We start from the raw sequence: 21,878 nt of genomic DNA, 5'->3' as shown, positions 1-21,878 counted from the left end.
CAGAAATCTGCCTGCCTCTGCCTCCCAAGTGCTGGGACTAAAGGCGTGCGCCACCACCGCCCGGCTCAGGGTCATTCTTGCCCCTGCAAGTAAGAGCATCTGTCTGATAGCAGTTGAGTCATTTGGATAAGAATGTAATCTCTTCCAGTTTTTGTTGACAAAATGGTCAATAAGCTTCTGTTCATGATCTTTACATAAACATCTTTTCAGGAAAATACAAAGCTTAATCAGAACAAGCAGCATATCTCCAGTCTTATCATCTGTGCTATTCAGAGTTACTAGAACTAGATCTTCACCTTTAGAAGATGCTCCATAACTGAACCCCAGCTCAGCAGTGATCTTCCAGAAAGCACAAAGCACTCCCTCCAGCTTCCCCCTGTAGAAGAGAATTTCGTGATACATATAAGGTCATCACTGTTGTTAGATTCAGGAATCTAACATGATATCCATTCTGAACATCAGACCACTGCCCTGAATCACCTTCTGTGTTATATGATCAGTTTAGTTAATCTAATCAGAAAAGCTTTAGCAAAAATTCTTCCATCTTTGAAGCACCTGCATTTGCTATGGTCCCATCAGGTCAGCCAAGTTTTCCTAGGTACAGTTTCCAGATAGACATTTTCTTAAATGCTTTTAATCTGTTAACAAAGTGTAAATTAGAGGGTAGAACGAAGTTTAATTATAGGCAGTAATTTACTGGTGGAACATGAAAGCAATAGTTTGTCTTAGTCATCGTTTTTTATTGTTATTAAATGGAATGGCATAGGCCAGAAAATGCTAGAGTGTATCATATATAGTAAGGGTGAATATTGTTTGTGAATTTTCAAAATTGTTTTATTGTTAAACAATATAAAGTTGACATCTTTGCTGATAGAAAATAGTATGTCTATAATTTTATAACACTTAACCTTATACTAGTTTTATATATTACATAAATACTAAACATATAAAAGTATATTTGCCATATGTGTCTCATCAAAAGAATTCAGATACCACTGAGTTAGAATAAATGTGTAATAGCTCTGTGGTCAGCCTAAAAGAATTTACAAGACACTTCCCCTCATCTCTAAAGGAGCTAGCCTTAGCTTGGCAAAACAGTTCTAACTCAAATGAAATAAGTATCTTGTGACCTATGTCTTAAGATATGAACATCTAACATTCATCTTTACACAGTACATTCTTAGTAAGCAGTGTTTTAAGAGCCAAATTTGGTTTGCATATGCACCAGAGACATACAGATCAGGAGGTGTAAATGTCAAGAATTGTTCTTACTGAGCTAGGCAGAAAAATACAAAGTCAGCAACAATCTAAAGAGACTTAATTCTGGGGAGGGGGGATATGTATCAGTTGTATATAGTTCTTATGTAACAGGTTCAGAAAATAATTTTAAAACCAACTTTAATTTGGCATCAGGGAGATTTTGTCGGGAGAGATTAATATATCTTACTTTCTAAGTCCATTGCTTTCTGAATGAATTAGAGTCTAAATTAGAGTTAGACTGCAAAATCCTTGAATATCCAGGGGTACATTATGCTCTTTGTATTTGTGTTTTGAGTACTTCCCTATAAGTTCCTAGCCAGAGCCATATGTCCTACCATGACCATGTCAGCCACACTGTTTCTGTAGGGCTATTTTAACAATCTGCTAACAGGCTGCCAACAGATTGCTGTTGCTAAACTCAGAACCTGCCAGTTTATTGTGTGTGTGGCTTTTCTTAAACAAAAACATGACCGAGTGTCAATCTCTTTCATAAAAAAGTTCTGTAATGATATCTCATTTCCAAGTGGATAAAGCACTTTGCACGGAATATACTTTGACTGCCACACAAATCCCATCACTCACCCAGGATCCTAGGATCTATGCAAAGTAATTTGTTTAATACACAAACCTAGTTCACCTATTGACCTTTGACCTCATAGCTCTCTCTTCTTGAAAAGTCATCTGTATCTAATGAATGCCAATATTCAAGATTTTATTTGAGATCATTTCTCTAAAATGCCTTTCCTGATGCCTCCTAGTCACTAGACTGATGATACTCAAACTTGTCTATATTTTAGAATCTTACTGGAGCTTCCAGAGTCCAGGGTGTAAGACCTAGGTATCGCTTATTTTGAAGCCTTAAAGATGAATCTAATATGAGTTGAACATTATCTGTTCTAAACTGAGATGCACTATAAATGTGACACATACAGCATATTTTAAAACCAAAACCTACTAACTAGATCATTAGTAACTGTTAATTGCATATTGACATAGTATTTTAAATACTAGATTATTTTTAATTTTTAAATTAATTTTATCTACTTCATTTTATTTTTTTAATATAAACACTCGACTAGACTATTTTAAATTTCACTTGTTGCTTGCACTGTAGTTCTATTGATAATGGTAATATAGAATAAATTGTAATTATACTGAATTACAGTCATACATCTCAGTCAGCAAAGGGGAACTTTCTCTAGGGTAACAGAACATATAAAATTAATCTCTCTCTCTCTCTCTCTCTCTCTCTCTCTCTCTCTCTCTCTCTCTCTCACGCACACACACACACACACACACACACATACATACACACACACACATTTACATACTCCTCTTTAATTCCTCCAAATCTCCTCCCTACCCTCTCCTAACTTCATGTCCTCTGTTGGTTATTTGTTTGGTTAAAAATATTTTTTAAAAAGTTTAATAAAAAAAATTGCTAGAATCTTGTTCGTAATAATACAGAATTTACAAATATTTTAAAAGAATGGCATCCTAATATTGAGGGTTTTTTGTTTCTGTTTTTGCAAATACTTTATTCTTCCATTCACATAAGTCTTCACTTCTTTCAGCTGTGTTGAATAGTTTCCACTATACAGATATTTAACTCATTTTAGAAATATGTTAAACAATGCTATAAGTGATATATTTATTTTAATTTCTTAATGTTTGCTGGTAATACCTGAAAAAAAAAAACCTGAATTTTTTTATATTAACATTAACTCCTATCACCTTGCTAAGCCTGTTCAGTAGTACTAGCTACTAACTTTTTTTGTAGATTTCCTGAGGTTTGTTTCTTGCTTGAGTTTTCTATGTACAAAGATAATTTGGTTTTGTTTGTTCTGATATTTTTTCCTTGCATTATTGCTCTGGCTGGGCTTAAGGGACAGAAGCAGTGAGAACACATATCTCTCTCTCAAGGGAAATACTTAGTCTTTGACTATCAAATTCAAAGTCAGATATTGAGACCAGTAGATAGATGCATTTCCTACAGTGGAAGTTGGAGCTTCCATATCTGCATAGCTCTTATATCAACTTAACATTTGATTTAAAAGGAGTTGAGACATATATCTCCTGCTTTTATTTTTGTAAGAGTTTGCATACAGTTATGTTATTTCTTGTATAAATAAGCATTATATTCTTTTTGTTTTTGTCTTCTATTTTGTTTTTTTAGTATCTTGATTTCAGGCTCATGATAGTATTCATTATTAGACATTTTTATGAGAGATATGCCCCCAATGACCAGCATGTCTGAGCAAAATCATTTAAATGTTTATTAATATTTTGTTCAATATTTTATGATTTACTTTTAATTGTTAAGAACTTTGAAAATTATTTTAACCCATGATATGAATAAAGTTTATAGTTTAGTAGGGGAAGGAGACAAAGTTATCTGTTGAATAAAGTTTATAGATAATAGCCAGGGAAGGAGACAGAGTATCTATTCAGTCTAAATGAAAGAGGAAAATAATCCAATTAAATCTAGCACAGCTTTTAGATAGAGTAATTCAGCTAGAGCTAGCTCATCCTGAGACCAGCTGTAGCTTATTTTATAAAACTTTTGTAGATGTTTTACATACCATGTAACTCACATTGTAACAGGTTTTTTTTTTTAATCACAGTCACTTTAGGACATGCTATGACCATTAGCTATTACCTGGTACAGACTCAGTCGGTCTCCAGATCTAGCCAGTCACTAATCAACTTCCTATCTATAGGTTCCTCTGTTCAGGACATTATCAGTTACTTACTGCTGTGACACGATATCAAGCAGGAACCTAATAGGGAGGAAGGGTTTATTTTGGCTTACTGTGTCTGGTGGGGTGGGGTGGGGTGGGTGGAAGGGTGAGAGGGTGGTTCATGGTTGTTTCGTCCTGAGGACAAGACATGCAGTGGAAGGTGGGACATATTTACAATATGGCCAACCAGAAAACAGAGGGTAGGGGAATGCCAGCAGTCATAGACTTATATATTTTAATAAGCTCTTAATTATTAATATGACCTGGTCAGCCCCCCAATAACTGAGGCAGAGTCCTATGGATTATTTAATCAGCTTTTGTACAATTACTGGGGGATTACCCCTAAATCTATTTCTTCAATATAGTAGACTGTCTACTTCCCAGCTGCATTACCCAAGTACTTCCTGTTTGGATCTCACCTGGGTTACTTCTGCTTTAGCGTTCTGTCCTGGGGGTGACTTTCACTCAGGCCCCTTCTTTTTATGACATCAAATGAAGACCTCCTGTCCTCTCCATCTTCTTCATCCTTCACTCTCCTCCTCGTCCCCCTCTTCCTCGTGGTCCCTACCTGGGAAGCTGCCAGCCTGGTGACTGAAACTCAACTTCTATTCTCCACAGTAATTGGCTGTAGCCACTTATATTTAGCCAATAGTTTTAAATTGGGGAACAAAGTCTACGTAGCATCACTTGGTGTGTGTGAGGATCTGCTAGTTGTGGGTAGCCAGATCTTTAGAAGCCACTATTTGGCAAGTCCCTCCAGGAACCTGGTGCCACTCACATTCAGGGTCCATATACTCTTTAGTTAATCCTCTCTGGAAATGCCATCAAGGCCATATCAGAGGTTTCGCTCATCAGTATCTTAAGTGGCTCTAAATCTAACCACAACAGGCCTTATGATATATAGTTTTTAAATTACTAATTTCTTCTCAGCATGTTGTCATGGTCCATCCATATTATAGCATGTATCAAAGCACTTCTTTCCCTTTTAGTAACCAAAGAATATTCTATTATATGCCTATCTTATGTTTTGACTATATGGAGACTGATAGACAGTTGGGTTGTAAAATGAATTTGGAATACTTCAAGTTCAGGGATTATATATGTATTTTTATTTACAAGTAGTTGATGCTAAATGGTTATGTGGTATACTGTGTATGATAGCCCCTCCCCATAAAAATAAAGGTTAAAAGACACAGTAAAAGATAAGTAGCATTCTGACATTTTGTTCTTCATTTCTCAGTGGGCCATCTTCTGCATTAGAAGGTCCTTGCTTATACACATTTTTAGGCTACTAGTTCATGTGAGTACATTAGCTCACGAGTAAATTAGACATGCTTTAGACAAAGAATACAATACTGCAGATACATGCAGATGAGAGAAAGCATGATACAGTTGTTCATAAATCGTGTGTCTCAAACACAGGTTAGAAAGGGTTTGGATTCTTCATTCAGTGATCCTATTCTTCCTTCACTAGGATAATTTAAAGAATAGTCACAGGACGCCTACATGCTCTGAGGTACCTAGGAAAGACTTACATAGAAGTGCATATGTTCCACCTGTGATCTTTAGTTGTGTTGTGTTTGGCAATACATATAGGCACAGTTTTGCTGTCCCTTCTCCTTAGAATCCTGCTTACAGCTTGGACTCCCATCAGATGGCCCAAGCCAAGAGCCAGCCGCACTGCTTTCTGTTTTTCTGTTCTGTCTTATTTCTGCACATCTTAGCTCAGCATCACTGGAGACTGGCGACATAAGTCAGCTATAGGAAAACAAAGAAAGTTCTGCATATCATGCCTGCCTCACAGCTCAGAGACATCCCTCATACTTTATTCCATGTGTACTAAGTTGTCGTGTGAGGCATCTGCAGAAGAATAATTGTGTTTATTTTCACTCATTTGGGTGTGGCTGCAGGGAAAATAATTTCAAAATTTACTCTACTTCTTCCAAAGATTTTGCTAGTCTGTGGCATGTGTTTTGTAAGGATGCTGGGTAAGTGTTGGAAAAGAAGAGAATAAACTTGACTACTTAGAAGTATTTCTCAAGGTTGCCTTGCTTATTTTTTCTGTCATTCCCATTGTTACTAATCTGTGTAACTTAACAATGTATTTACTCATGCCTTCAAGGCAATATTAATTAGTAGTGTGATTCTCATCTGAAAATAAGAGACAAAACATTTCCAGGGCAAACCTGGAAGCTTGTGAAGCTGCTGACCCCAAATATTCAATTCCACCCACTCATTTTATCCTTTTTATTTAGTGAAAGTGACTAAGCCAAAGATTTTTTAAACTAATCAGTGAGGATGTGACTCTAATTATACTCTAATCCAAAGTAAGAAAGTGAGAAATATTTCATTTCACCAAGAAAGACTGTAGTATTGCTTTAGTGCCAATTCTGTTTATGGAACTTATCAGACAAACCCAAATAATCCTCTACATTAAAGTATAAATTAAGTAATGCTCTGAATTTTTTCTTTCACTTAGAAAGTATATTTTATAATATCACATTTGGAGACTTTAATTCCATTTGAGAAGTCACCCTGATGAACAATGTATTTCTTTTTGGTTAGTAATTCAGACTCTAGGAACCCTCAATGGTCCAGGTTAGTTGACTCTGTTGGTCTTCCTGTGGAGTCCTTGTAATGTATTTCTTTTTAATTAGCATATGTTCACTGTATATAATAATAGATTTTATTATGTCATTTCATACATATGTCCAATATGTTTTATCATATTCACCCCATTACCCTCTCCTGCATCCCCTTTGTCTCCCCTGATCCCCTTCCTCTTTCTACTCAGTCTCTCTTTACTCTCATGTCTTTATTTAATTATTTATTTATTTTGAATGCTCAGGGAGTTTTTATTATGGTTGCTCATAGATCCTCAGTGAGGAATTATTCACAGGAGCATGGGCTCTTTATCAGTGACTACACTACTAAAGAAAATATTTGTGACCAAAGCATATGGTGTCTTCAATAGTAGGTTCTTGCCATCTACTTAGGCAACCAAAATAGCCATGTCAAAGGCCTATGTTAGCTGTATTGTTTGGGTCACTCAGAGACCTCCCTAACGAACCACTTACAGGAATGGAGCTTATCTGGTACTTGGATTTCACTTCATAGCCTATGTTTTCTGGGAGCAGTTTTATTCATCCATTCAGGGAACTTCCATTTAAACTTCAGGAAGTTTTGTTGGTGGAACCCAGGTTCCAGAAGGGTTTGGAGGTGGAGGTGGTGGTTGTACCAACTGATGGCAGTGGTAGTAGTGGTGGTGCTGGTGCTGGTGGTGCTGGTATAATGAGGAGGAAGAAGAGGAAGAGGAGGAGGAGGACAAGGAAGAAGAAGAAGAAGAGGAGGAGGAGGAAACAGGGGGGAAGTAAAGAAAGATTGGTTATTTATTTTTATTAGGTCACCCATTATCAGGATTATTTTAAAAATTTTTAGTGCATCCTTAGTTTTAGTTGATCCACCTGGCCAGCAATCTAGCTTTTAGAATTTCCTAAGAAATACTTGGAGCAAACAAGCCTAAAAGAGCACTTGATGAACACGGCCCTTCAAGGCTCAGGACCAGAAAACATCAGTTTATACCGTCTCTCCACTCTCTTGCCCCCTAATTCTCTCTGTGCTGGGCTTAGGCCATCCTGTTGACATTTCCTAAAGAGCTGGTGCTCCGAACCCTTACTCCCTCACTAAGTTCCCCACTCTCTTACACTTTCACCAAACAATCACTTTTCCTCTTTAGAGCATTCATTTACCCAGACTGTATCAAGTGCATGATAACTAGCTGAGCACTGTCTGAAAAAGAAGCAGTCTGTCCCTTAAGAAACAACTCAGTTCTGGTGACCTCAGAGCGATAGTCATTCAGGCATCATCTACTTTTCCAGTTCCCAGCTTTTACTGATTGGATGGATTTCCCAGTGGAACACCATGGGCTTTCCAGCGCAACCACTTCCCAGTTTTATTTCAGTGAATTGTGCCGGACACTCAATCTGGGCACTGTCTGTGAAAGTGTAAGCTGTAAACAGAAATAGGAGTGGTGGGGCTTGTCCCCCTAGAGATCCTGCCAGCAAGTACTGTTTAGCCTTTGAGCAAGTTCAGAATTATAGATAAGCTCAATGGTAAGCTGTTCTGCATCTGAGCTTCTAAATGTATAGAAAATAAAATTTAAGTTTTGATCATTTCTCAAAAGAATTTTTAACATATCTTCCTCTCAGACTTTTATTGGTGCCTTGACAGTAGGATTGAATATACAGAAATATATTTTATTTAAACATGTATGTTACTAAAATAAAATTTGTATCTGCTCTCTGCTTCTTCAAATGAGGTTTAATTATTTGAAAGGAGTTATAACTGTAAAATTGCTTATAGATGTGAAATACAGTGCCTATTGCTCATTGCCAAATAATCATACTTCATATTTATATAACACAAACACTGTACAGAGTCCTGCCACAGGTTTCATTACAGTTAATTCTTACCAATCCTGAGAAGAAATTTAACCGTGAAAAGTTTCCACTTAGCAAATAAAGAATCCAAACCATTAAAGATACTTAGTGCCTACCCTAACTTATTCAGTGGATTTGAGAGTCAGAAGTTTTACTCAGTGCTCTTTCCACTATAAGCTACACAGCACTGTTTCCTTTAAAAATGAAATGAACCACAAACAACAGGACCTATTGCTGGATGGTACTTGCAAACTAAGTACTTGCATGCAATGCATGGCATCAGGCTAAAGCTGTACCAAGTCCTTTGCTCCACCCATCCTCCAAACCCAGGTTCCAGAAAGACCATTTGGACAGTCACTTATCAGAGGAAGCAGTTTGGTGATGGTCTCTTACCTTCACTCCATCTCATAATTTAATTTGTTAGAGTTGTCGCTAACCTAGAGAACAGGGAAGAACAGTGTATGTAAACTGAGTTTTAGGTAGAAAACATGGTCAAAACATATAATCTATTCTGAGACAGTAAAACAGGCAGAAACAACTGGCTATGCTGTTTTAAAAGTCAGATGCATTTCCTATTTAGATTTTCGTATTCTGGGAAAAAAAAAATGGGGAAAAATAGCTTTACTTAAAGTAGTTAGAAGAAAATTCCAAAGTTTGAAAGCTCTCTCTATTTTTTTCCTTTGTTCCCCCAGCCCTCCCTTCCCCTACTCCTTTTTTCTGTACTCTCTTAAGACTAAACTACTGATGAAAAGAATTGTGGGTACCAAACTTGGAAATGTAGTCCTATCAATTACTTCAAGCTAGGAATATAATTAATGAGAAGCCTTTAAAACATTCTGAGGTTTTATAAAAGACTCAGGCACACTTGAGAATGATCTCATGAAGTGTTGGCACACAGATAGTAAGTGTGACCACCTACCTTTTAGCAGGCTTCAGTCCCTCAGTGGAGCACTTTCATGGTCTCAGTTCTGTCTCATGTCCTCATCTTCTCCATCCTCATCCTATTCATCCTCACCCTGTCGATCCTCATCCTATTTATCCAGTCTTTATTTTCAAAGAATGAGTTCCCTGTGCTCCATGTGCATCTTGCACTGAGTTGTTCTCACATGGTGGTTCTGTGTCTCTTGCGTCTACTGTGGCTAAATGTATTTCTCCTACAAGGCCATTTTGCCGCCTTACTTTATCTGGCTTTCACTCACTCAACTGCATGAATTTCCTAAAAGCTCCCTCAAGACTTCTGGTGTACTTCTCCCTTGGTAGCTTATGCCTTACTCCTTGTGCAGTGTACGAACTTTCATAGCAGGAGCTAGCACTGTTGCCCTTCCTCCTGTGCACAGTCACCTCCCCCACCACCCTAACTAGTTTGCTTTGTGACAGGATAGAAAAATAGCAGGCTTTGAAGTCTGAAAGCTGGGATTTCAAACCCTTGCCCTCTGCATCTATAACTTTGCCCTATAACCTGAGGCAAGAGACTTAACCTCTCTGAACCCCTGCTTCCTCAGGCATGAAATAGGGATAAGAAGAGCCTTTCTGCTGCAGAATGGGGTGAAGTGGGACAGCCCGCTGTGTCTCAGTCAGCTCAGGTCCTAAGTGGTGCTGCTGTAGTAGTTGTTGTACTTTAGAAAACTTACTGCCTCCGCTTCTGCAGTCCCAGAGGAGAAATGATGAGTGCCCTGCAATGCCTTACTTGCAAGAGTTTAACGATTAATGTAAACTTTTGCAACTATTTGGAGAATGTTATCTCATGCATTGCTTATTTTTTAAAAAACAGTAGAGCCTTCCTTTAAGTACTACTAAACTCATTCATATTCTACAGTTTTTAGTTTGCTGGTATAAGATCATAGATGTAGGCAATTTTAATTACCTGTTCTTTTTAGTTTATACCTAATTGGCCTCAGAAATCTTTTTATCTTGAACGTAAGGGTTTTGTTTGGTTGGTTTTGTGTTTTGGGTGTTTTGGGGGCAGGGAGGACTGTTTGGGGTTTGTCTCTTCCAGTCTTGCTACAATGCTACCTAATTTGTAGTTTCCACCTCCAGCATAGGAGGGCGACACAGAGTTACTGTCAAATGGCTATCAGACTGTGTGGAGAAGTATAGTGTGCTCTGTGGAGGGACCTGTGGGAAGGTCAGTCAGCCTCTGTGAAGGAGGCTGTGAACTGAACAGGAGCAACAAACCATAGTTGATATGGAGAAGGCTGGATCCCTCAGTAAAAAGCTACTGCTATCTCCCAGTAATTCCCAGTAGCCCTTAATAATCATTTGTATAGTACAAATCTTTCTTGGAATCATTAAGAAAGGAGAAATGAGGGAAAGAGTTACTTGTCATATAGGGTAAATCCATTATTTACTAATGGATAAAACCCAATTTAATATCCTTTGTCTAGAATCCATCCTTACTGATTTAAGTTCTCTTTTCAGTACTGGGGAATTAAACTGGAGACTTTGTGTATGCTGGGCAATTATCATTCCCAACCCTTGAATTCTAAGACAAGATCTCCCAAGACTGGCCTTGAGCTAGTTCATTTACTGACTAAGCCTCCACCACCTCACCCCACTTTCCCTATTTTGTAATATATTGTAACCTAATTTAAATATATTTTAGTATATTTTGTAATTGCCTCAATTAAGTGCTGTTATGGTTATAAATTCCTAACAAAATAGCTGTTACTTGAATTATAAACCCAACAAAGTAATATGATCCTGAGGAAAAATGGTGAAATTTTGTATTTAGATGAAAGTGGGATTTTAAAACAATTTTTAAATCCAGCACATTATGGGAAAATAAGTGAAAGGAAGGAAGGAAGGAAGAAAGAAAGAAAGAAACAAACAAACAAACAAGATACTTAGAGAACGTTTTTAAGTGTGTTGTTCTCCCATGTGTACGCACATGTGCGTGCAGGCAGAGGCCAGCAGTAAGCTTCTGATCTTCTGAAAGAGCAACAAACACTTTTAACTAATGAACCATTTTTCCAACCTGATTCTAGATCATTTTTAAAGTGCCAGGGACACACTCCATTTTATAAATGATCGTTCTTGAGCTGTTGAAACATCTGCAATAAATTCTGGATGTGGTGGCACATGCCTTTAATCCCCGCACTTAGGTGTTGACTATAATTTAAAAGTGGTTGCCTTATCTGTTTCTGTTCTAGCTCCAAAATAATTGATACAAAGACCTATTAAGTTTATTAACAAGCTTTTAGCACTATGACTGGGCAGATACTCATCTATTCTAACCCTCTAAACTAACTACCTCCTAGCCACAGGTTCTTTACCTTCAGTGTGAGTGTTGCTCTGGCTCACTCTGGTCCATGTGGGTCCTCATAGAAACTCCCTTGGAGACTTCTCACTTAACTACTCATCCTGTAGCCTCGTGGCCACCTCTTGGTCTCTTCACGTGTTCTCTCCCTGGGACCCCTGGCTGGAATCAGAAGTCTAGCCTTCCTATCTTCTCTACACAGCCATAGCATTTCTTATACAACATTGATACAGGGGATGGTTCAATAGTCGTGATAATGCTAGCATCCAGACTGGGCACAGGTATCAGCAGCTGAATATACAATGCACAAGAGCAGCCACCAACACTCAAGGGGCAGAGGCAACCAGATCTCTGTGAGTTCCAGGTCAACCAGGGGAACATAGACAAACCCTGTTTCAAAAAACTAAACCAAAAGAAAAAGTATGTACAGTGAGTGTTCCCTGCAGAGAAGTGTCCATGGGAGTGATTGTAGAATGGAGGGATCAGCCTGTTAGAAAACTTCATCTCAGGTGGGAAGACAGCTCAGCAGTCAAAGCACTTGCTGTAAAAGCAAGAAGACTTGAGTTCAACTCCCCAACCCCCACACAAAAGCCAAGCATGGCTGTACATGCCTGTAATCCCAGCATTGAGGAGCAGAGACAGGCTGATCCCCAGAGCCAGTTCAGTCAGACCTTATCTGAAAATTAAGGTAAGGCAGAAAGATGGTCTGTGGGTAAAAGTGTTTGCTACCAGAGCAAAACTTTGACTCTCATGTGAAAAGCAGAACCAACCCTGCTAGTTATCCTCTGACCTCTACCTATGCAACATAGCACATGTACTCACACACACATAGATACATAAGATAAATGAATGTAACAAAAACAAATTAAGTAACGTGAAACTTGCAGTTTAGTGCATGTGACTTCTTTGAATCTCATTTTCTCCATCTGTAAAGTTAGCAGAGCCTAACAGCTATTAACATTGATACTTCATGTGGTGATTACACACAGAGTTCTGACACATAATTTAAAAATCAAGATGAAGGTTGACTATAATGCAGATGTACAAAATGCCTAGATCTGAGCTCCCACAGTCTACTGTTCTGCAAATGTCTGATGGAAAATACAGCTGGAGGTCAGTAGATATTTTTATACTTTATAGTCCAACTGGAATCCAATCTGAGAATCAGGATAAATTTTAACTATATTATTCTCAGAAACTTGCTAACTACACATTTCTCAGGTTAGCTGAAAGAAAAACACAAAAACATTCTATGTCATTTAAAAATTATTGTAAACCCCTTAATATGAAGGGTAAGTATAGAGGGAAAAATAATACTTCCATCTCAATAAAATGGGATTAAACTTGGTTAATCTCAGCTCTGAGATACTTCAGTGTGCTACACTATACTATAGTATTTCCAGTAACCCCTAAACACTTTGACTGAATTTCATGAAACTAGGGGCTTATTGACCACCAGATGGAGCCAGTATTATTTTATTGTAGCATAAAAATATCCTGGATGGTGCTTCAAAGATGAAGAAGAAAAATATCAGGCTCCAGAAACTACCAAAATGAAGTTTCACTCAGCAAAAATAAACTTTTTAGATTTCTCTGTCTAGTTTTTGTGAATGTTTGTATGTATGTATGTATGTATGTATATATGTGTGTGTGTGTGTATGCATATATGTGTGCATATATATGTATATATACATATATATGATACTACTTCTTATGAAATTATTTTTATTATTGTAATCCTAACATGTATCCTTTAGACAAAGTAAAGATTATATGTCATAATTATGAAAAATGGTAAAAATTATGGATTGCATTATACAGTCATTTAGATATATCATAGGCACTTTCCATTATAATTATCACCATAACAGATTTCAAAAGGAAGAAAGAAAAGGCATGTGGCAAGGTGGGAGAAATGTGTCTTTTATCCTCAGCAGCTTCCTAAGGGAGAAGGTGAAGATGGTGAATGGTTGCAACTGCTGCAGAGTTTCTACCCACAAGACTTGGCGCCCATAGGCATTTATCAGTGATAACTGCTTCAAGTTGACTCCATCAACTTAACAAGGGTTACAAATCCCATATATCCTCATAACTCAATGTAATTAATTAACTACCTATTGAAAAAGTCTGTATATTCTGTGGCCCTAAGACCTTGAACAATCCTCAAAGACCCATTCTGTCCAGTAAAAGTAAAGATGACTGTAGACATTGTTGTAATTTGATACCTTTAAATGATCACAAGGTCTATGCCAGGACAGGAACAGGCTGTGAATTTACACCTGAGAGGTGCTCCAGAAAGAGCCCTTTGGAGTTGTCTGTGTTAAAGGTTTGAATACAGGGGCACTGTGATTACGAGGCATGTAGGAAAGGCCATAAAAAATGTTTGGAGGTAGAAGCCATTTGAGTAAACCTACTATGTGGCACACTGCTCTTGTACTCGTTCGTGTTTTTTTTTTTTCTAGACAGGGTTTCTGTGTATAGCCCTAGCTGTCCTGGAATATACTCTATAGACCAGGCTGGCCTCAAACTCAGAAATCTGCCTGCTTCTGCCTCCCAAGGGCTGAGATTAAAGGCGTGTGCCACCACTGCTCAGCTGCAGCAATATATTTGAAACTAGAGGGAAGTACAGGGCCTCTTTTTATATTCAATTTTATTTCTAGATATGGTTGTATTACCCAATGCCTTTGCATGTTCAGTTACACCTTTCCTTTCTTTCTGTTTCTCTCGTTCTCTAACAACTAAGCTAACTAAAAGCTCATTATTTTGGAGCCAGAGTACATGGGTGTAATATACCACATTCCCATCCCAGTTTAATATCTATGAGATACATGATTTAATCATTTGTTACCTTAATGTGCCAATCAACAAAATGGGAATAATAACATGCCTTCCTTATACAGATGTTGGGTATAAGGACTAAAAATGTAATTCACTTGCTAGTATTTGGCACATAGTGAATATTTACTTTAAATGTTTACTATTGTAGTACTTATTTTCAAGTGTGACACTTTTCCTGGATTTTAAATTCTGATATATCAAAATTTTGATGAAAAAATATTTTGTCATGTCCCCACAGTTACACGAGTAGCAATCTGTCCCTTTAGTTATCCAAATATGTTTACTATTATTACCACATCACCTTCATTTACATAAAAGGTTTTATTTATTATGGAAATCTCACAAAATATTCTCTAAGGTGATAGATCTAGAGCTACTTAAAACCATTCTATAAGTAGGCTTCTGGCACATAGAAACCATTGCTTGCTTTCTTGCTTTGTTTAGTAAGTTTGTTACTTCATAGATAGAGCTGCTAGCTCCTTGAGTTCTGGTCCCAGAACCATAGTAGATATAAACTCTTTTACCTATAGAATGGACTTTATGGGTTGATACCATGAGTTCATTTGCTAGCTAGACAAGAAATTCGAATGGATAAAAGGATGAAATTTACTCACTAGTGTGTAGAGGGAGAGATAAGGACATTCTTTGTAATAGGCAAGAACAAAGGTATTTATGCCCTCTTACTATAGTTGGATTGTAAGTTGTAACTGCTGACTCCCTTGGAACACTAACTGAGTAACTTTATTCACTCACCACTTAGTTGCCTCATCTATAAGCTAAGAACGTAGATTGAGATGGCTCTGAGCTTACTGTCTGTCTGGCTCTGGTACTCCAGTTGTGAGGGTGTGGTTCTGGTAATCCTGTCAAGAACCTGACCTGCCTTTGTCTCAGAGGAGTCAGCTAATATAGTCACATTCTTATTCTAGTGCTGTAACTGGAGATATGTAGACCCTAACAATAGTGGTGTTTTACATAGGAATCCAAATGTTGGTGCTAACATTATAGTAAGTAGCATGATTTCTTAATATCTTCACATATGTTACGATTGTGTGCCCTTCACAATTCTTTCAAAGCATCTCTTTGAGTATTAGGTACATGAAGTCAAAATCACATCAGTTTGGTGCCTAACACTCAACAGGCCTTTTTTATAAATGTTCTCTCTTTCTAATTCTTTAATTCCCATTTTGAGTATATCTCATAAAAATTTTGGTTGCTGATAAGTAATCATATTGTATTACTGAATCACAGTCTTAAGTTGAGCTTCATAAGGCATTTAATACAACATAGACCACTTCTGGAAACAAATTTTTTTTTAATTTCTTACGTATTTTATTGTCCAGTTTTATACTATTAGAGACATCCAGTTGCTTATTTAGTTTTGTTCAGGAGAAGTCAAACATATGAAAGGCAATTGTCCTACTTCCTGATCCAGCAGCTACCACACTTCTGCTATAAACATATGGGAGTGCTAGATAAAAGACAGCCCAAACCCGTATGCATACTCGGGCAATTGTACATGCTTATGAGGAGGGTTGGAGAAAGGAGAGACAGGAAGGAAAGAGAGGACTAGATACAAAAACAAAGGCAAGTATAGCCAGAATAGGAAGTGAGCAAGCTGTTGCTAGACGAGGGTTGCTCAGAGGAGTACTAAACCCAGATGAACGCTCTAATAGTTAATTCTAATAGCTAGAAGTTTTAATGTCATATATTTGGTCTTGGGTTAGATAGAACCAGAAAAACTGTCCACCTTGTCAGGAAAGCCCCCCCCCCAAGGAAAAATGTTCTCATTTAAAAAGGCAAGATGCTAAGCATCCAGTAGACATGATTATAAATGTATAAATGATCATAAAGTATGACCATCTCTGTGGAGTAGGAATGCTAAATCAGAATTGGAAAAAGATGGCCCCTGGGCCAATAGAATGCCTTGGTTGTCTTTGAGAAACAAATGTAAGGGGACCTTTATGCAATTTGTGTGCCAAAAGTTTGCTGTGGAATGTGACAAAGATACATATGTAAATAAGATAAACTCAGAAACACAAGAAATGACCTCTCTAGGCAAAGGCAGAGGCCTAGCCAAAGGATCCCAAGAAGAATCTGAGATACAAGTGTGTTTTAGTAACTGGAGAGACTGTTTAAGGATAAAAAGCACAGGGAGTGAATACAGTTATGAAAAGGTAATAAATTTGAAAAAGCCAAATACAGGTTTAGTTCTGTAAATTAAAAAGTATGTATCTATTAACATCAGTGGTGAGTAAGTACTTCAAAACTGATTAGTTATAATACACAGAGAATGGATGAATTGAAATAAATAAGGAAAAGTAATCAGTTTACTGATAAAAACTGAAAACAAGGAAAGTAAATGTTCAGTAGCCATATGAGCATTCATAGTATATATCATACTTTACAGTAATATGGATATAGCACACACTTTTAGAAAGTGGATGAGTTAATGGCCTCTTTTGTTTTTAACAGAGTTGCATTAGTATAGAAGATTTCTTTGCCTTTAGCTCAGTTTACCTTATAAATGTGTTTGAACTACATTTCCATTCAGTTCAGATGGAACCCGACGAGGCGTAATCCTTCTGTCATGAACCTGCCAAGTGAGGCCTCAGCAGACCCTGCAGCCAGCCTCAAGCTTTTTACCTAATCTTTCTGACTCAAATAAAAGCAAAAAGAAAACATATCCTTAAGTCAAGTGATGGTAAGGTTAATTAATTAGTTTACTACGTCACCTCACTAAATAAAGAACTAGAGTGGCCAGAGAGTATATTTTGAGAGCAATATGCCTACCTAGACCTGTCCAACTTTTAATGGTTTAGAATTAATAATTTGTAGAAAATAAAATTACATACCATGAATTTCATTAGCTCTTTATATTCTGCCTAGTACATTTCCCACTTAAAAATTAGTGACCAGCTTACCTTAATTCTTTTAAAAAATTATTTTTATTTCATATATATGTGTGTTTGCCTGCATAGGTGTGTGTGTACCATGTGCATGCCTAGTATCTATGGATGTAGGAGAGAGTATTGTATCCTATGGAACTTGGGTAACAAATGGTTTTAAGCAACTGTGTGAGTGCTAGGAACCTAACCTGGGACCTCTGGAAGAGCAGCTGTGCTCTCAAATGCTGAGCCATCTCTCCAGCCCATTATATCAATTCTTAACCCAAAGCTTACTTTCATTTTAAACCTTTCTTTGCTATTGGGTAGACAGATAAAATAAGTTATGTAATGGATCTTTTCTATAGTTAATTTCTATGAACACAGTCAACCAAATCATATCATCCTTGTGGTTGTAAGAGATGGAATTCATTAGCAAATTTATATAGCTAAAGAGAAGCCCATTTAGTGTTAAACAGTTGTGAATATTAATTGCTTTTATAAGAATTAAAGATTTTAAATATTATTTTAGTGAAATATGTAGATAATTTTTCAGCTGTGACTGAAATGATTTTGTTTACAAACTTTAGTCTAGAAAATCTTTAAACTTTTAGAAGGAAATACCATTTCTGTAAGATAGAATCTCTCTTTTATCCCATTGACATATGCAGGCAAACACACATATATATGAAATAAAAATAATTTTTTAAAAGAAGAATTAAGGTAAGCTGGTCACTAATTTTTATGTAGGAAATGTACTAGGCAGAATATAAAGAGCTAATGAAATTCATGGTATGTAATTTTATTTTCTACAGTGACATTTAATGGTATATTATATTTTAATTACTTAGAGGTATATCTGAACAAGTATTCCAAGTCTGGAGAAATTGTTCCATCGTTAAGAGCACTGGCTGCTCTTTCAAAGGGCCTGTGTTCAATTCCAACCAAGCACATCAATATGGCAGCTCAGAACTATCTGTAATTCTAGTTCCAGGGGATCTGATACCCCTCTTCTGGTCTTCATGGATGTGAGACACACAGTGGGGTACACAAACATGTACAGGCAAAGTGCCCAAAGATGTAAAGTAAAAGTAAAAATAAATTAAAAAAAAAAAAACCTGCTGGGAGATGGTAGCGCACACCTTTGATTTTAGCACTTAGGAGGCAGAGGCAGGCAGATTTCTGAGTTCAGGGCCAGCCTGGTCTACAAAGCAAGTTCCAGGACAGCCAGGGCTACACAGAGAAACCCTGTGTGGAAAAACAAAGCAAAACAAACAGAAAAACTAATCCTACATGCAGTCATACAAACACAAAGAACTATCAAGTTTCCCTTCATAGGTACTATAAAGCACATCTGTTTTTACTTTATAACTGTGTGAGAAGATTATCACAAGATAACAATCAGACTGAACCAGAGTGCAACATGTTTCCCTGCTAAAATCGTCTGTGCTGGAAATAAGCAGATTAGCGAAACCACCCCTTAAATCAACCTGCATGGCCCAGCCATCTGCTTTGCCCTAACCTCAAACTCAGGTGCTTCATCTGTGTAGCAGTTCTTGCCAGACCACTGTAAATAGTAAGCAGAGGGATCTTTCTTACCTCTATTGAATATAATGAGCATATCATTTAAAACACAAATTAAATTGGAGTAAATGACCAATAACCACAATCAAGCACCAAGAACCTCCAGAATGCATTCAAGCAGTCAAACCCAAAGGTGGGTACAGCTGCAAACTGTAACTTCTGTGCCACCAGAGTCTGTGGGTCCTTCTAGAACATACTAGAGGATGGGGTGTGGGGTGAGTGGAACTGCCTGTGACTTTCCTGTTTAACCCTAAGGTTCCCAAGCATTCACATTCTTCATTTTCAACACAAAATCCAGTCAGTTAAAGTCAAAATGCTTTTATTTGTGACTAGAGATTTGAATGTCTGGATTTTACAGTTCCCTCTTTGGAAGCCAAAAGCCATGGTCAAGATAAAATTACAGTTCAAGACTATATTAGATGCCACTTGGTTTAGCGATTGGGGGATAGGGTGGTATTGCAGCATATTCTGTGTGGTCGCAGCGTGTCTGTTGAACATTGTGGAATGGAGTTTTCCTGAGACTGACTGTGGTTGACGGTGAGATGTGAGCCACAAGTGCTACAGCAAGATGGGAGACGGTGGTAGGTATTGTTTGATCTGGAATCATTTAAGTAATGGTGACAATTCCCATAGTTCTCTTCAGCTATTTCCTTAACATTTTCCAAAATTAAATTGATTCTGCAACCTATTGATTAGAGATATAAATCTCTGTTATTTTAATTTCACTTACTATTACCAAAGAGAATACATCAAAAAGATCCTAGAATCTGTGTGTAACTCCCTCACTTTTCTTTTTTTTTGGTTTTTTGAGACAGGGTTTCTCTGTGTAGCCCTGGCTGTCCTGGAACTCACTGTGTAGACCAGGCTGGACTTGAATTCAGAAATCCGCCTGCCTCTACCTCCCTAGTGCTGGGATTAAAGGCGTGCACCACCACTGCCTGGCGACTCCCTCACTTTTCAGTGCTTGCCATTAATACTACCAAGTACATTATTCAGCACTGCTGTGAGACAGGGATAGACATACTCTTAGGAAGGTTGATTATTACAATATTAAGATGTTATCGGGCAATGTGTTCAGCTATATCTAGATTACATGCCTGTTTTTCATTACCATGACTAGAAAATATATAAAGAATAAAGTCTAATAAATATGGAAGAGAAAAAGTGATTCATTAAAGTTACCTTACTTTTCCATGTAGAAAATGTAATTTAAAATGTGGAAGATGCAGAAAAAGAAGGACACTAAAATATTTCTATATCTAAAAGCGTACCTACTGAGAAATCCTCACCACAATCAGACTCTAGGTAGCTTCAGACTCTGCTCAGAGTGCCTTGTGTTTCCCACCATCATAGTAAACGTCATAGTGAAAAGGGTAGAGAGTAAGTAGGTAGAGAGAAGGTATATATCCCCCCAGCAAGAGTGATAATATACCTTAAAGGTTTATCAAAATCAGTCATAACAGAGTAAGACTTTATTACTTTTAAGTATGAAAAAGAGCTTAAAAAATGGATAAAGGAAAGCATTAGGGGAAAGAACTTTTGTGATTTGGAGTGAGTAAACCATTCATAGATAACTAGAGAGAGAGAGAGAGAGAGACAGAGACAGAGACAGAGACAGAGAGAGAGAGAGAGTACGCATGTGTGGTGCGGTATGTGTGTGTGTGAGTATGTGTGTATGAGTCTGTGCCTGTGTGCTTATGAGTAGTATTTTTAAAAATCAATAAAATGCCATCCACTAAAATATAATTTCTCTCTGAGGAAGGCATTTCAAAAAAAATAAAAATGTAAACTATACACTATGAGAAGCCATTTGCAGAAAAAAAAAATGCCTGATAAAGGGCTTGTACCTGGAATATATTTTTCCACTTTTAATACATTACTAAGACAAAATATGAACACAAGATCTGAACAAGCAGTTCAAAAGCAACTATATGAATGGACAGTAAAGCTTATTAGCTATCAGTAGGAAAGTAACAGAACCATAAGAAGAAAGCATTCACTCCACTAGGATGTTAAATATAGTTCCCGGCCCAGCTAGGTAGCCAGGCAGCTCAGCCTTCTGCATCACTAGGAGCCATGATGGAGGGAGGTGCAACCCCTCACACAGACACTGATGGTATCATAGAAGCAGTGAGGATTGCACTCAACTAGTATAATAATTAATGCTCAGAGTATGATCATACTATGGAGTGCCATTCAGTTGTGTGCAGGATTATCCAACAACATGGATGCATTTGATAAATGACATGAGAGGTTATATACAGGATAATTCCCTTGTGTGAGCTTCTAGAATGCAGAACTATAATTCAGAAAAAATACTCTGATGTCTGAAGAAGGCAAAGGACCACTATTGGAGAAGTGCAGCTCCTTTTTGAGGTCATGGAGTTATGCATCTTGATTGCAGTAGAACATATTACAAGCAATACCAGTGTGGTTATAGACTATACTCTCAATAAATTTCATTGTACATAAAATATCCCTCAATATAGCTTATTCAAAATTTTTGTCATTACCAGATTCCAAAATCACATTGATACTATTATCTAGATTATTTGAAGGCGTTTACTGTAGACAACACTGTTGTAGAATTTCCATGCTTTTTTTTATTCACTTTACATCCCACTCATTGCTTTCTCCCAGTCACCTCCTCTTACAATCCTCCCCCGATCCTCCCTCCCCTTTTCTGAGAGGGTGGCATCCCCTCCCAGGTATGGGTATCCCCAACCCAGGCACAGCAAGTCTCGGTGGGGCTAAGAATATCTTTTCCCAATGAGGCCAGACAAAGCAGCCCAACTAGAAGAACATATCCCATGTACAGGCAACAGATTTTGGGATAAACCCTGCTCCAGTTGTTCCAGATCCACATGGAGACCAAGCT

The 21,878-nt window shown here is 37.5% G+C and overlaps 1 protein-coding gene and 1 long non-coding RNA gene across 5 annotated transcripts in view; one reads left to right on the top strand and one right to left on the bottom strand.

The window, feature by feature from the left end:
- Nucleotides 1-21,878, top strand: part of Cwc27 (CWC27 spliceosome associated cyclophilin) — a 188,979-nt gene that overhangs the window by 135,723 nt on the left and 31,378 nt on the right. The gene's annotated exons all lie outside the window — the stretch shown is intronic.
- LOC116083680 overlaps nt 7,125-21,878 on the bottom strand; it is a 35,676-nt gene continuing 20,922 nt past the window's right edge. Inside the window, exons 1-3 of one of the 2 annotated variants that reach the window (XR_004115858.1) lie at nt 17,052-17,154; nt 8,834-8,877; nt 7,125-7,284 (exon numbers count right to left, since the gene is read on the bottom strand). This is a non-coding gene — a long non-coding RNA (uncharacterized LOC116083680). Of the gene's footprint in view, nt 7,285-8,833; nt 8,878-17,051; nt 17,155-21,878 lie in introns of those variants that run through there. The other variant, XR_004115859.1, reaches the window with a different exon arrangement.

Source organism: Mastomys coucha, unplaced genomic scaffold (assembly GCF_008632895.1).
Source record: "Mastomys coucha isolate ucsf_1 unplaced genomic scaffold, UCSF_Mcou_1 pScaffold8, whole genome shotgun sequence".
NCBI classification, from domain to species: domain Eukaryota; kingdom Metazoa; phylum Chordata; class Mammalia; order Rodentia; family Muridae; genus Mastomys; species Mastomys coucha.
The sequence above is the reverse complement of the archived record's forward strand: the minus strand, read 5'-3'. Positions and strand labels throughout refer to the sequence as shown.